This window comes from Vulpes lagopus, chromosome 5 (genome assembly GCF_018345385.1).
Source record: "Vulpes lagopus strain Blue_001 chromosome 5, ASM1834538v1, whole genome shotgun sequence".
Lineage (NCBI taxonomy): Eukaryota > Metazoa > Chordata > Mammalia > Carnivora > Canidae > Vulpes > Vulpes lagopus.
In genome coordinates, this window is record NC_054828.1 from 48,059,411 (window position 1) to 48,071,460 (window position 12,050).

At 46.4% G+C, this 12,050-nt stretch overlaps 1 pseudogene; it reads right to left on the reverse strand.

Moving 5' to 3' along the window:
• Nucleotides 1-8,440: 8,440 nt before the first annotated feature.
• On the reverse strand, nucleotides 8,441-9,172 carry LOC121491766 (annotated as a pseudogene).
• Between the last annotated feature and the right edge of the window lie 2,878 nt (nucleotides 9,173-12,050).

Below are 12,050 nucleotides of genomic sequence, written 5' to 3' on the forward strand. Positions count from 1 at the left end.
AGACACAGGCAGGGGGAGAAGCAGGTTCCATGCAGGGAGCCCGATGTGGGACTCGATCCCCACACTCCAGGATCATGCCCTGGGCCGAAGGCTCAACCACTGAGCCACCGAGGCGCCCCAGGAGAGGAAAGCTTTTGCCTCTCTCCAGGCATAGTGAGATAATGTATATGAAACTCTGCGAATCCTCAGGAGCGATATAAATGTAGTGTTTCCACTCACTATTTTTATAAGCCCAGATCTGGAAGTTCTCGAAAGATGTTTTTGAGCCCAGAGTAATCAGCTGGCACTCCCCTAAAGCACACACGCATGGACCTGACTAATAACTTGGCCCCAGAAGAATCCCTCACGGCTCTACAATTCTATTTTTATAAGAGCTACGAGGAAGATTATTAATGGCAATGCTTTTCGTTATTAACAATCAAGCTTGCCAAAAACAGTTTCCTATGGTGTGCAGGTCCTCAGGCACAGCTTGCGCGGGGTTCCCTAGAGCTGCCGGCTTCCCTCGCCATCCTAAAAACATTTCATGACTATCTGATATTCCTTGGCCTTCCTGTTTCCTCTGTGTTTGGTGTCCCCAAAACCAAATTCAAAAGAGAAAAGGCTACTTGTTTCTCTAAATAGACTTATGTTTAGTGCTCCCGGAAGATATTTCATCACTACCTTCATGCACAGAGTGCTCCTGACCCTACAGATAATAGCTAACTAGCAGCTTGTCCCAGTGGCTTAGGAAATTCTTTTCTCCATTTATAGGATCAAGATAAAGATTACTCAGATAGATCTGTGTGATTCTGTCTTGACAGAGTTTCAGAGTCTGGGAACCAGAATCTGTCTGATGAACATTCAGAGGCATAATTTCAGAATCTCAAATGACAGAAACATTCCTACTGATTGCAAATGAGGACCAGAATGCTTCGCTAGTTTTGATATGTTCAACGAACACCAGAAAACAATAACGAAGACCATCTCTTGATTCTTTCCTACGTTAAAATATATTCTCAAACTGCATCAACAAAATTACCTAATAAAGTATCAATAAACGTCAGTTGATATGCAAACCATTACACTAAGTTCCTTGGTGCCCCTGAAAAAAACAGGACACCATTTCCGCAGAGAGGACCTTTTAATCCAGTCAAGGAGACAATCCACATACACAGGCAAGTACAAGTAGAATCTGAGAAGTCCCACAAAAGAGGTACAAACAAAGCTCTAGAATTTCAGATGCAAGAGATCACTTTGAGCCGAAGGGAATCCATGAAGGTCTTAAAGAAGGTGAATTTGAGCTGGGTCTCAAACACGTGCACAGTCTTGCGACTGGATCCGCACGTGTTCCTCCAATTACCCGCTCAATAGAGTTTTGTCGTCACTGGAGCTCACGCTTGTGACGGGTGTGCATTTTCTACTGCGGAATGACCCATCCCCACAAACCGGCTGGCTTAATGCACATGCATCGTAGTGTAGTTTCTGTTGGCCAAGAACCTGGGCATTGAGTAGCTGGGTTCTGGGCTCACGGTCTCACAAGCCTGAAACCAAAATATCAGGTGGGCCAGGTTCTCATCTGCAGTTCTTCCAAGTTCATTCAGGGCTGGGGACAGAATTTTCTTGCAGTCGTAGGACTAGAGTCCCTGTTTTCGTGCTGGCTGTTTGAGGGCTGCTGTCAGCAACGGGGGCCACTCCGTGTTGCAGCGACATGGCCTTCCCACCATGCGGCAGCTTGCTTCCTCAAAGCCAGCAAGAGAGTCTCTCTCTTTAGGAAAAGGCCTAAACCTTCCTTTACAGGACTTACCCGACTAGGTCAGGCCCAGCCTGAGTAACCTCCCTGACGATTACCCCCAAGTCACTAATGAGGGACCTTAACAACCTCTGCAAAATCCCTTCACCTTTGCCATCTCACATCACGTATTCATCCCAGTAAAATCCCATCATGTTCACAGGCAACCCCCCCATACACACACTCAAGGGGAGGTGATTATTCAGGGCATGTACCCCAGGGAGCAAAAACCTTGAGGCCTAGTTTGAGGCCATTCTGCTTACCATACAAGTCAAGCAAAAATGTAAGCTTTGGGGCGCCCAGGTGGCTCAGTCGGTTGGGCATCTGCCTTCAGCTCAGGTCATGATCCCAGGGTCCTGGGACGAAGCCCTGCACTGGGGCCTCCTGACATTAGCAGCCAGAACAGGACACACGCTGCTAATTTCCAAACAAAGCAGATGCCATTTGAGGCCTTAACAGCCATGGTCCCTGAATGTCACCTGCTCCTAGGAGCCCAAATTAGGAGACAAAAGCTTTTTTAAAAAATATACTTTATTAATTATTCATGAGAGACACAGAGAGAAAAGCAAAGACACAGGCAGAGGGAGAAGTAGGCTCCCTGCAGGGGCCAGATGCAGGACTCAACCCCGGGACCCCGGGATTAGGCCCTGGGCCGAAGGCGGACGCTCCACCGCTGAGCCACCCGAGCGCCCCAGGAGAGGAAAGCTCCCTGCTCGGTGGGGAGCTTGCCTCTCCCTCTCCCTCTGCCTGCCACTCTGCCTGCTTGTGCACTCTCTCTCTCTCTCTCTGTCAAATAAATAAATAAGATCTTTTTAAAAAAAAAAAAAAGTGCAAGCTTAGCACGCACGTGATAACACCTCCCTTCCTGCAAATTGCATCTCTGTCCACGCGCTTAAACTAACAGGACCGTAAGAGGGACAGTGAAGGCGGAGACAGGTGTGGAAGACTGTGCTTGCAAGCACGGCTGCTACCATGTAGTGCGTGCTCGTTGCACTTACCGCATGCACGCTACGCTGTTACACACAGTGCCTCGCCCATTACGCACATGTGAACACACACACGCAGTGCACACGCTGTGCTTGCAACGGACAGTGAAGCCGCCTTTTGTTGAGAGCCGGGTCTATGTCACCCGCTCTGGGACTTGGGTGGACCCGGAGCGGCCTGGCCGCTAGCCTGTGGCAGGGGTGATGCTGAGTGACTTGGGGGTGGTCACAAGATTGAGTTGTCCTCCCGCCGCGCCTCTTCGGACGTTCCCTCCTGCACACCTGGCCGGCCTGAGAGTGCGGGGCCGGGGACAGCCTGCCCTCGGCCACGGTGCCCCAAAGGCTGTGTAGTGAGGGAGTGTTCCGAACCCCGAGCCTCAGGCTGCCCGTGGGACCAGGTGGCGTCGGCCCAGGTCGCAGGCCCCGAGATGAACAACCGAGGGCGACAGGTGACAGGGAGCAGGGCAAGCCGGACCCTGCACGGGGCCAGCCCGGGAGGAAGCCCTCCCAAGGCCAGAGCTGGAAGCACCAGCCGCCGAGGACCCGCAGCCCGGCGATCACGGGCACTGGAACCTTCCTCGGCCTCCGGGCAGCGGCACAAGGCTGATGCACGCGGTGAGGCCGGAGGGAGAGGGGCCGGCGGGGCTGAAGCAGGGCCTCGGCCTGAAGTCGGTCCAACGCGCAGGGGGGCGCCGGTGCCAGACAACACAGAGGTTTCCGTGAAACATGCCCGCACATGCACACACGCACACACACATGCATGCACACAGGCAGACACGTGCACGCACATACACTCACATGCGCACACACACGTGCACATACAAGGGCACACACGCACACATACACACACACATGCACATACACACGCACACACATGCACACACATGCACACGGCCCCCGCTGCCCGCCAGACACAGCCCAGCCTCCACCTGCCTTGCACTCGCAGGTCCGGCACAAGGAATCCGGCTGCCAGGGACACACTAACGCCCGGTCCCCGGCCCTGTCCCCAGGCCCGGCCTCCACAAAGCGTGTAATTCCAGCTGTTTGGCTGCATCTCAGGAGGCGCTGGGCTCCCAAGGGCTTCCCGCCCATGTTCCTGCTTACTCGGCTGCTGTGGGAGACAGGATTCCCGAAGGGCCTGGAAATCCAGCATAAATGGGGCACGGGGGGGCGGTTGGTTCTGGGCGGCGGGAGTAAAGGGCACATGGCCAGCAAACCCCGCCAGAGTAGACACACAACCACACACCACACACGCCACCGGACGCACTGCACCCACACAGCACACCCACCCCTACACATTGCCCACAAATACGATACCTATATCGCACACTATTCACACAACACGTAACACGCCACACACATATATACGCATGCACACACGCACACATATCTGACTATTCAGGAAGAAGAACCTAGTGGTAGGGAGAGTGTGACTTAAATATGTGTAAGAATCTAACTAAAATGACAAATCCTACAATTATAATATTTTGCAATCATTTAATCCAACCTCTCCACTTTACAGGCAAAGAAGTTGGGGTTTAAAAAATAAAAAGAAGTTGGTAAGTTTAGCTGAAAGTAGGAGTGTCTGTTCTCATTCCCAGGCTGGAACTTTCCCTTAGACCTCAGTGCTAGGGCAGCCCTCGCTGCCTCTCCTCAAGTTTTAAAAATATCCACAGTGGTTAAGACTGCAGCCCCAGTCACACACACACACACACACACACCCTCATCTGTGCAACTGTTACTTTGACTTAAGTTTAAAGAAAAAAACAAAAAGGAAGGAATGTGTTGCTTCCCCTCGTTACCCATGCATAAAACCATGGCCTTCCTTTCACTCCAACATTTGCAATCTCATCGTTTATTTTTCAGTTTGAGCACCAAATCCACGTCTGAAAATTCCAAGGACAAGACTGCTCTGGTAGCTGAGGCTCGAAGCAAAGTGAGAACACGTAGGTCACAAGCAGAGCCTCTTGTCCCCCAGATGTCCTTCACTTCCCTTTGGTGCCCAGCAGACACCACCTGAGCCCCTGAACCAAATACCCGAGGAGGCCAGCCTTTCCCTGGATCCTCTACCCGAAGCTTTCCGGGACATCTCAGGAATATGATCCCATGGGTCCCACTGTGGCTGGCTGCTACCCAGGAGCCACGCTGGTCACTGGCCATTTCATAACTGGCTCTGAGTCTGGTTAGACAAGACATGCTCCCCACCAGGTCAACTGAGAGAGCTTCTGGATCCTGGGCCCCATGAGAGAAAGAAACCAATGTCCCCTCACCTTGTTTCCCAGGGCCTCGGGCTGCTGCACGGGTTAATCTTCCTCTACAGGGATGCAGCTCGGCCCACCACGAGGAACTTCTGCACCTGGAGGCAGGGAGGTCTTTACCATCATCCAGCCTCACCCAAGCTCCTCTGCTGGGCCTTCCCTCCCACACAATCCCCGCCCCCACCTTGGGCCAAGGACCTTCCGTTGTGGAGGGGCTTACCAGTGCCCTGGGCTGCTGTTGGGCGAGCTTGTCAAGGGGGCGTGGATGCAGCTCAGCAAAGTTCCTGGGTGTGGGAAAGTGTCTTTTCTGTGGTTGTTGGGAGACCCTCCCTAGATGCCAAGTACTTAAGTCTTGCCATGGCCTCGGGCTGCCATGCCAACATACCACAGACCTGACAGCTTAGGCAACATAAATTTATTTTCTCACGGTTCTGGAGGCTCAAAGCCCAGGATCAAGGTAGCAGCAGGTCTGGTTTCTCCTGGGTCCTCCCTCTGTCCTCCGCTTGCCGATGACGGCCTTCTCTCTGTCCCCGTGTGGTCCTTCCTCTGTGGGCATGTATCCCTGGTGCCTCTTTTTGTCTCCAAATTTCACCTTCTTGTGAGGACACCAGTCAGATTGGATCAGGGCCCGCCCACTTAATCACCTCTAAAGGCCTTGTCTCCAAATACAGTCACATTTTGAAGCACTGGGCTTCAGCCTACGAATTTAGGAGGACACCATTCAGCCTATAAGAGCAGGAGAACTGTCGCGTGGCTCCCTCCTGGCAGACAAGTGATATTATCAGTCAAGTCATCCAGAGTAGCCCTTCTGGCAAGTTCCCCCAGCCCTCTCCCCCTCCAGCACAGGAGATCTCTCCCTGGAGGGGAGGCAGCCATGCAAGGGATAGCTCTTCCTTTCTCACCTTTTTCCCTGTCTTTGCCCCAAGGCCCTCAGAGCCTTGTCCTTTCATTTGCAGGAACCTGATTTGGAAGCTTACAATAACCTCAAATTGGTATTTTCTTCTCTTTGCCTTCTGACCATGACAAGCCCGTTAAAGAAAGGACCCAGAATGCGGGGGGGAGAAGGAACAGCACAAAGGTTACTATTTCAAGACCTCCCTTCTTTGCACATTTTCATGAACAGCTCCAGGAAACTCACTGTCCTAATGTGGAGGGCCAATTTCAGGCCACTCCTGTGATCATCTCCCTAATGATGGCCAGAGACTTGAGAAACCCGGAGGCAGGACACCTCTCCCAAGACTGACGGGGACCGAATTATGTTCAATAGTGTTCAGGTTCAGATCAATGATTCTAAGAGCAGCAATGTAATTCCTGGGGGATTATATAGCGTAGAACTTCTCCTTTCCCTGGAAGGCTTAATATCAAGTCTTCAAATCAGGCACTTACTTGGTTTTATTTTCTATCATTTTTTTCTCTCTTTCAGTCTACGAAGGCAGGAGTAGTGACTCCAGAATTTCTATATAGGAGGTGTAAATTGGATTAAAAAGATTAGTCCAGGAGACTTAAAAGTGCACTTACATAAAATATAACTGCTTTATACATTCACACGCAGGTTTTTGTGTGAACATAAGGCTTGATTTCTCTGGGATAAATGCCCAGGAGTACAGTTGCTGGGTTGTATGGCAGTTGCACGTTTTATTTTTTAAAGAAACCATCAAACCGTTCTCCAGAGTGGCTGTGCCACTTGACATCCCCACCGACAATGCATGGAAGATCCAGTTTCTTCACATCTTCGCCAGCATCTGGTGGTATTGTCACAATTGTTTTTCTATTTTTTTTCTATTGTCACAATTTTTTTTTTTTTATTGTCACAATTTTTTATGCTAGCCATTCTTATAGGTGTATAGTGATATCTCACTGTGGTATTTTATTTTATTTTATTTTATTTTATTTTATTTTATTTTATTTTATTTTATTTTTCTCACTGTGGTTTTAACTTGCCTTTCTCTAAACGCTAGTGATGCTGAACCTATTTTCAGGTGCTTATTTGCCATCTGTATGTTTTCGTCAGCGAAATATATCTTCATGTCTTTTACACATTTTCTAATTGGATTGTTTACTCTTTCCTTGTTGAGTTTCAAGAGTCCTTTCTCTATTCTAGATGCTAGTCCTTGGTTGAATAGATGATTTACAAATATCTTCTCCCTGTCTGTAATTTGTCTTTTCATCCTTTTACCCAGGCCTCTTGCAGAACAAAAATGTTTAATTTTGATGAAGTCTAATTCATTAATTTTTACTCTCATGAATTGTGATTTTGGTGACAAGTTTTTTTTAATGTTTTTAACATTTATTGAGGATTCTTGCCCAAATCTGTCCATATCCTAATGGTTACAAACTTTCTAACTCTACTACTCCTTCCAGTACATTAGAGGGGGAAAAAAATTCATAATCTCCAAATCCACAACAATAAAACAACGTTGGAAACTGCCATAAGAACACAAGTGAAAAAAAAAAAACCATCTTTTCTAAGAACCACAGGACTATAAATTTAGGAAGGACACAAAAAATTCTAAATGAATCAAACTCATCAAATTATATACATTAAATGTATAGTTTTTGTTAATGTTACTCATACTTCATTTGAGTGGTTTTAAAAAAGAATCATGCCAAAGAAAATCATGATTTTTGGCTTAATCCTCAGTTAAGAATATTAAGAATCTGCCCACAATGCATATGGCCTCCTATATACAATAGATGATTTTATATACAATTTAAAATCCAATACATTATGAATTTATGATTCAGAAGTACCCTTAAGTATTTTTAAGCAGTAGAAACACACATGGTAGATACAAGTAGAAATAATACCCACAAAGTGTTCTATATTATTATCCCAGAGACACACCATAGAGGTCTCAAGTTATTAAGAAAACATCAAAAAATCTTTTGTATATTAAGAGTACGTTTTCAGGAGTGGGAAAGAATAACAGCTTTCCCTTTGGTTTAAAATGCTCAACAGCCTGAAGTTGTGAACCTAAGAAGGTGTAGCTGTCTCTGGAGGAGTTGGAATTGCAGAGAAATCCAGCGTGGAAGCACACCTGTACTTTCCACCCCACCTCCCACCCCCAAACCCTCTGCCAGGCGAGGTTCAGGTTCCCGCTTTAAAAGAAGTTAAGGTCACTTCTATTTCAGAAGGGTAAACATTTGATAGTATGAACGACTTTTTCTTCTTATTAAGTGGAATGAATGGTAATTTCTGAAATGCTCTTCCAATTTAAAATCTAAGAGCTCCTGCATCTCAACCCATGAAGCCACGTGCCCCATGGAGGTTGGAGAGTAACATCTGCAATGCCCTAGCCTGTGTCCCTGGAAGCATGGAGGGTGTGAGCAGCCTACAGTCCGGCCATCAGTGTCACCACGGAGTTGATTGTAGTTCTCTTTGTACCGTTGATTATAATCACAGCTGTGTCCCTTTTCCTGCTATTGAAAGCTCATTGGAGGCTTTTCATTAACACCTTATTCCTGCAAACACATTTGGGGCACAGCACATCGTCTTCCAGCTTTGGGGGTGGAAGAGGGCGCATACTCTCCCCCACTTTTCAGGCACCCAGGCTTGTCCTGCATGAAATTGCAGGTGAACCCAACCTTCTGTGTCTGCAGGCATACCTCTCCCATGGACCACACACCACTTGACACCATGGGCCTCCTGTGGCGATGCCACTGTCTCCATCTTCCCAGCCCCAGCTGCAATTCTGGACCAGGAGGCAAACATGGCATCTGGGGCCGAAGTTGTCACCACAACAGTATTGACCCCCTGCAAGAGAGCATCAGACCCCTCGGTGGGGGGGGGGCAGCCACTTCAGGAGGGTAGGTTCCATCAGAAGGTATCTTTGTTCCAGGGCTTTCCAGAGACATTTTGCCCTTGTCCATCATCAATCTTCTTTGTGTCTGTGTGAGAATCTTGGTGTCCTCTGTGGTGACAGGAACATTCTTCTTTTGATCTGGGTAAGCATATTCGCAGATTCGCTTATATACATCTGATTTCTGGCCTTTGGTGCTCAGCTTGAGTTCTTGGCACCAGGCCCGCAGGATGTCTCGGTGAAGCAAGTTGGCTGGTGGCAGTTTCGAAGGTATGGAGGAACTGGGATTTTCTTCCGAATTCTTACTCTTGTACTCTTTTCTTGTGCCGTCTTTTCTGAACAGGAAGCTTGGCCTTCTTTCATAGATCTTTTCCATTTGGTCCCCACTTGTTGAGGTTCCTGGTAACTTTGGTTCACCGTAAGGCTGCTGTTTCTCTTTGGCTTCTTCCGATACAGGTTGGGAAGGGCCAGCCAGATAGTCTTCCCCCCACTTCGTGCAGTTCTTTTTGCCTTTTGCTTTCTCCATCCCCAAAGAGAAGTCAAGGTTGACAAAAAGAAAAGTCTTACTCCTGAAATGGCCCCGGGCCCAAAATTGCTCCTTTAAAAGTCTCCTCCCACTTCCCGTCACCCAAAGGTGCTCTTCTTTTTCTCCTTCCTCTCAGTGACAAGTTTAAAACCTTTCTACCTAGACCAAGATCCTGAAGGTTTTCTCTTATGTTTCTTTCTAGAAGATTTATGGTTTTACATCTTACACTTTAAATCCACGATCCACATTAAGTTAATTTTTGTGTAAGGTGTGCAACTTAGGTCAAGGTTAAATTTTTTTAGCTTACGGATGTCCGATTGCTATAGCACCATTCATTGATAAGTTTCTCTTTCCATCAGTGAACTGCTTTTGCACCTTTGTCCGAAGTCAGTTGGGCATATTCGCATGGATTTATTACGGGGCTCTCTCTTCTGTTCCATGGATCTATGCGTCCACCCCTGCACCAATATTTCCACATAGTCTTGATTACTATAGCTATATGATAGATCTTGAAATCAGATCGACTGATTCCTCCCACTTAATTCTTCTGTATCAAAATTATTTCAGCTATTCTAGTTCCTTTCCCTTCTGGTATAAAATGTAAAATACTCTTGTTATATCTACAGAAGCTCTTTCTGGGATTTTGATGGGAATTGCACTAAGCCTATATATCAGTGTGGGGAGAAATGACATCCTTATTCTGTTGAGTCTTCGAATCGATGAAGATGCGATGTCTCCATGTATGTAGACCTTCTTTGTGATTTCTTAAGTGTTGTGTGGTTTTTTCCCCATAAAGTCCTCAATGTATCATCTTAGATTTAAACGTCAGCGTTTTTCTCACTTTTCTTTGAACAATTATCAATTAATACTGTATTTTTAACTTCAAGGCCCACATGTCCACTGCTAGTATGTAGAAATACAATCTATTCTTGCCTGTTGTTTTGCACCTAGTTTGCATCTTGTCACCTGTGACACTGCTGAATTTATTACTTCGAGGAGGTTTTGTGTGTGCGTAGAGCCCTTGGCATATTCTACATAGTGAATCATGTTCTCTGCAAATAGAGATAGTTTTATTTCCTCACTATGCTTATGCTTTTTATTTCCATTTCTTGAATCATTGCATTAATTTGTTTTTCATTTATCTTGCAGTCTATTTTCTCTCTGCTGTTCAGCCTGAGTAATTTCACGGATTCCTTCCTCTCTCTCCTCCATTCTGCTGTTGAGTCCACTTTGAGTTTTTTTGTTCTCATTTTATATATTTTTCAGTTCATTTTGTTCTTTCTCATATGCTTCTATTTCCTCTATTTCTTTTCTGAGACTTTCTATTTCTTTGCCGAGGTTGTTTCAAGTGCGTTTGTAATTGCTGAGTTTCATTATGGCTGCTTGAAATCTTTGTCAGATAATTCTAACATCACTGTCCTCTCAGAGTTGGCATCTATGGATTGGCTTTTTTTCATTCAGTTTGAAATCTTCTTGGTTCTTAGTATGATGAGGTTTTGTGTATTTGAATTTTAGACATGTTTGTATTATGCTGTGGCCCATATTTACACCTATTTTTAGCTGGCTTTTTCTGACACAGCACTGGCAGGTGAAAAAGAGTAATGTTACCTCATTACTCCTAGGTGGGGGTAGAAATCCAGGTCCCCTACTCAGTCAATGAAAAGGGAGGGGGGGAGGTTCTTTGTTACTGCTGGGGAGGGGTGGGAGTTCCAGCTCCTCATATGGTCACTGTTGACACTGTGGTGGGGTGGCTTCATTCCTGCTGCGTGATGGTGAAAGTCCTGACCTCTCACCAGGACTCCTGTGGCACCACCTGAGCAAGGAGAAGAACAGGTTCCTCATTGCTACTGGGTCGAGGAGAAGTTCTAGGCTCCCCGCATGGTGTTCATCAGAGAGCCCATTGTCAGTAACTTGTGGAGTTGACACTCAGGCCCAAGTATCTTGGCCTCCAAAGCCCAAATTCTTAACCACTCCATCAAAAATAATGCTGTGAACTGTGGTTATAACTTCATACCAGTATTTTTATAAATGGCCAAAGACTAGGAAGTTACGGAGGCCTGAGAATAGTAATTGTACTAGAGTAAAATATAATGAAACTTTTGTTTTCTTTTCTTTTAGTTTATTTTATATTTGAGAGATAGAGAGTGCACAAGTGGGACAGGCAGAGGGAGAGAGAGAGGAGAGAGAGAGAAAATCTCAAGCAGACTGAGCTTGGTGCCTGACTCAGGGCTCAATCCCACAATCCTGAGATCATGACCCAACTTGACACCAAAATTCAGGCACTTAACCGATTATCCACCCAGGAACTCCGACCCTTTTATTTAAAAAAAATTTTTTAAGTACTTTTGCTTCTAGGAAGATGGAATAGACATACTTTTCTCTATTCCTCACACTCAGTACTTCTAAAAACTCTGGATATTACATATAAAACAAACTAAGAAAACTCTGAAAGGTAGAGAGAAGAAGGTGGACAGGCTAGAACCTGAGGACCTGAGGAGTGACAGCAGTGAGTTCTCTGGTTTGTCCTAAATCTTCACAAACTTAAATTTCCCCATCTATAAAATGCAGATTACTAGAGGTACCTCATGAGGTTGTTGAGAGGATTCAGTGAGAGAAGGGGTATTAAACACTTGTCATAGGGCTTGGCTTGTAGGGAGTGCTTAAGGTTAGAACTGTCGTTGTTATCAGCTGTCACATACAATCGTGGGTCCAGAC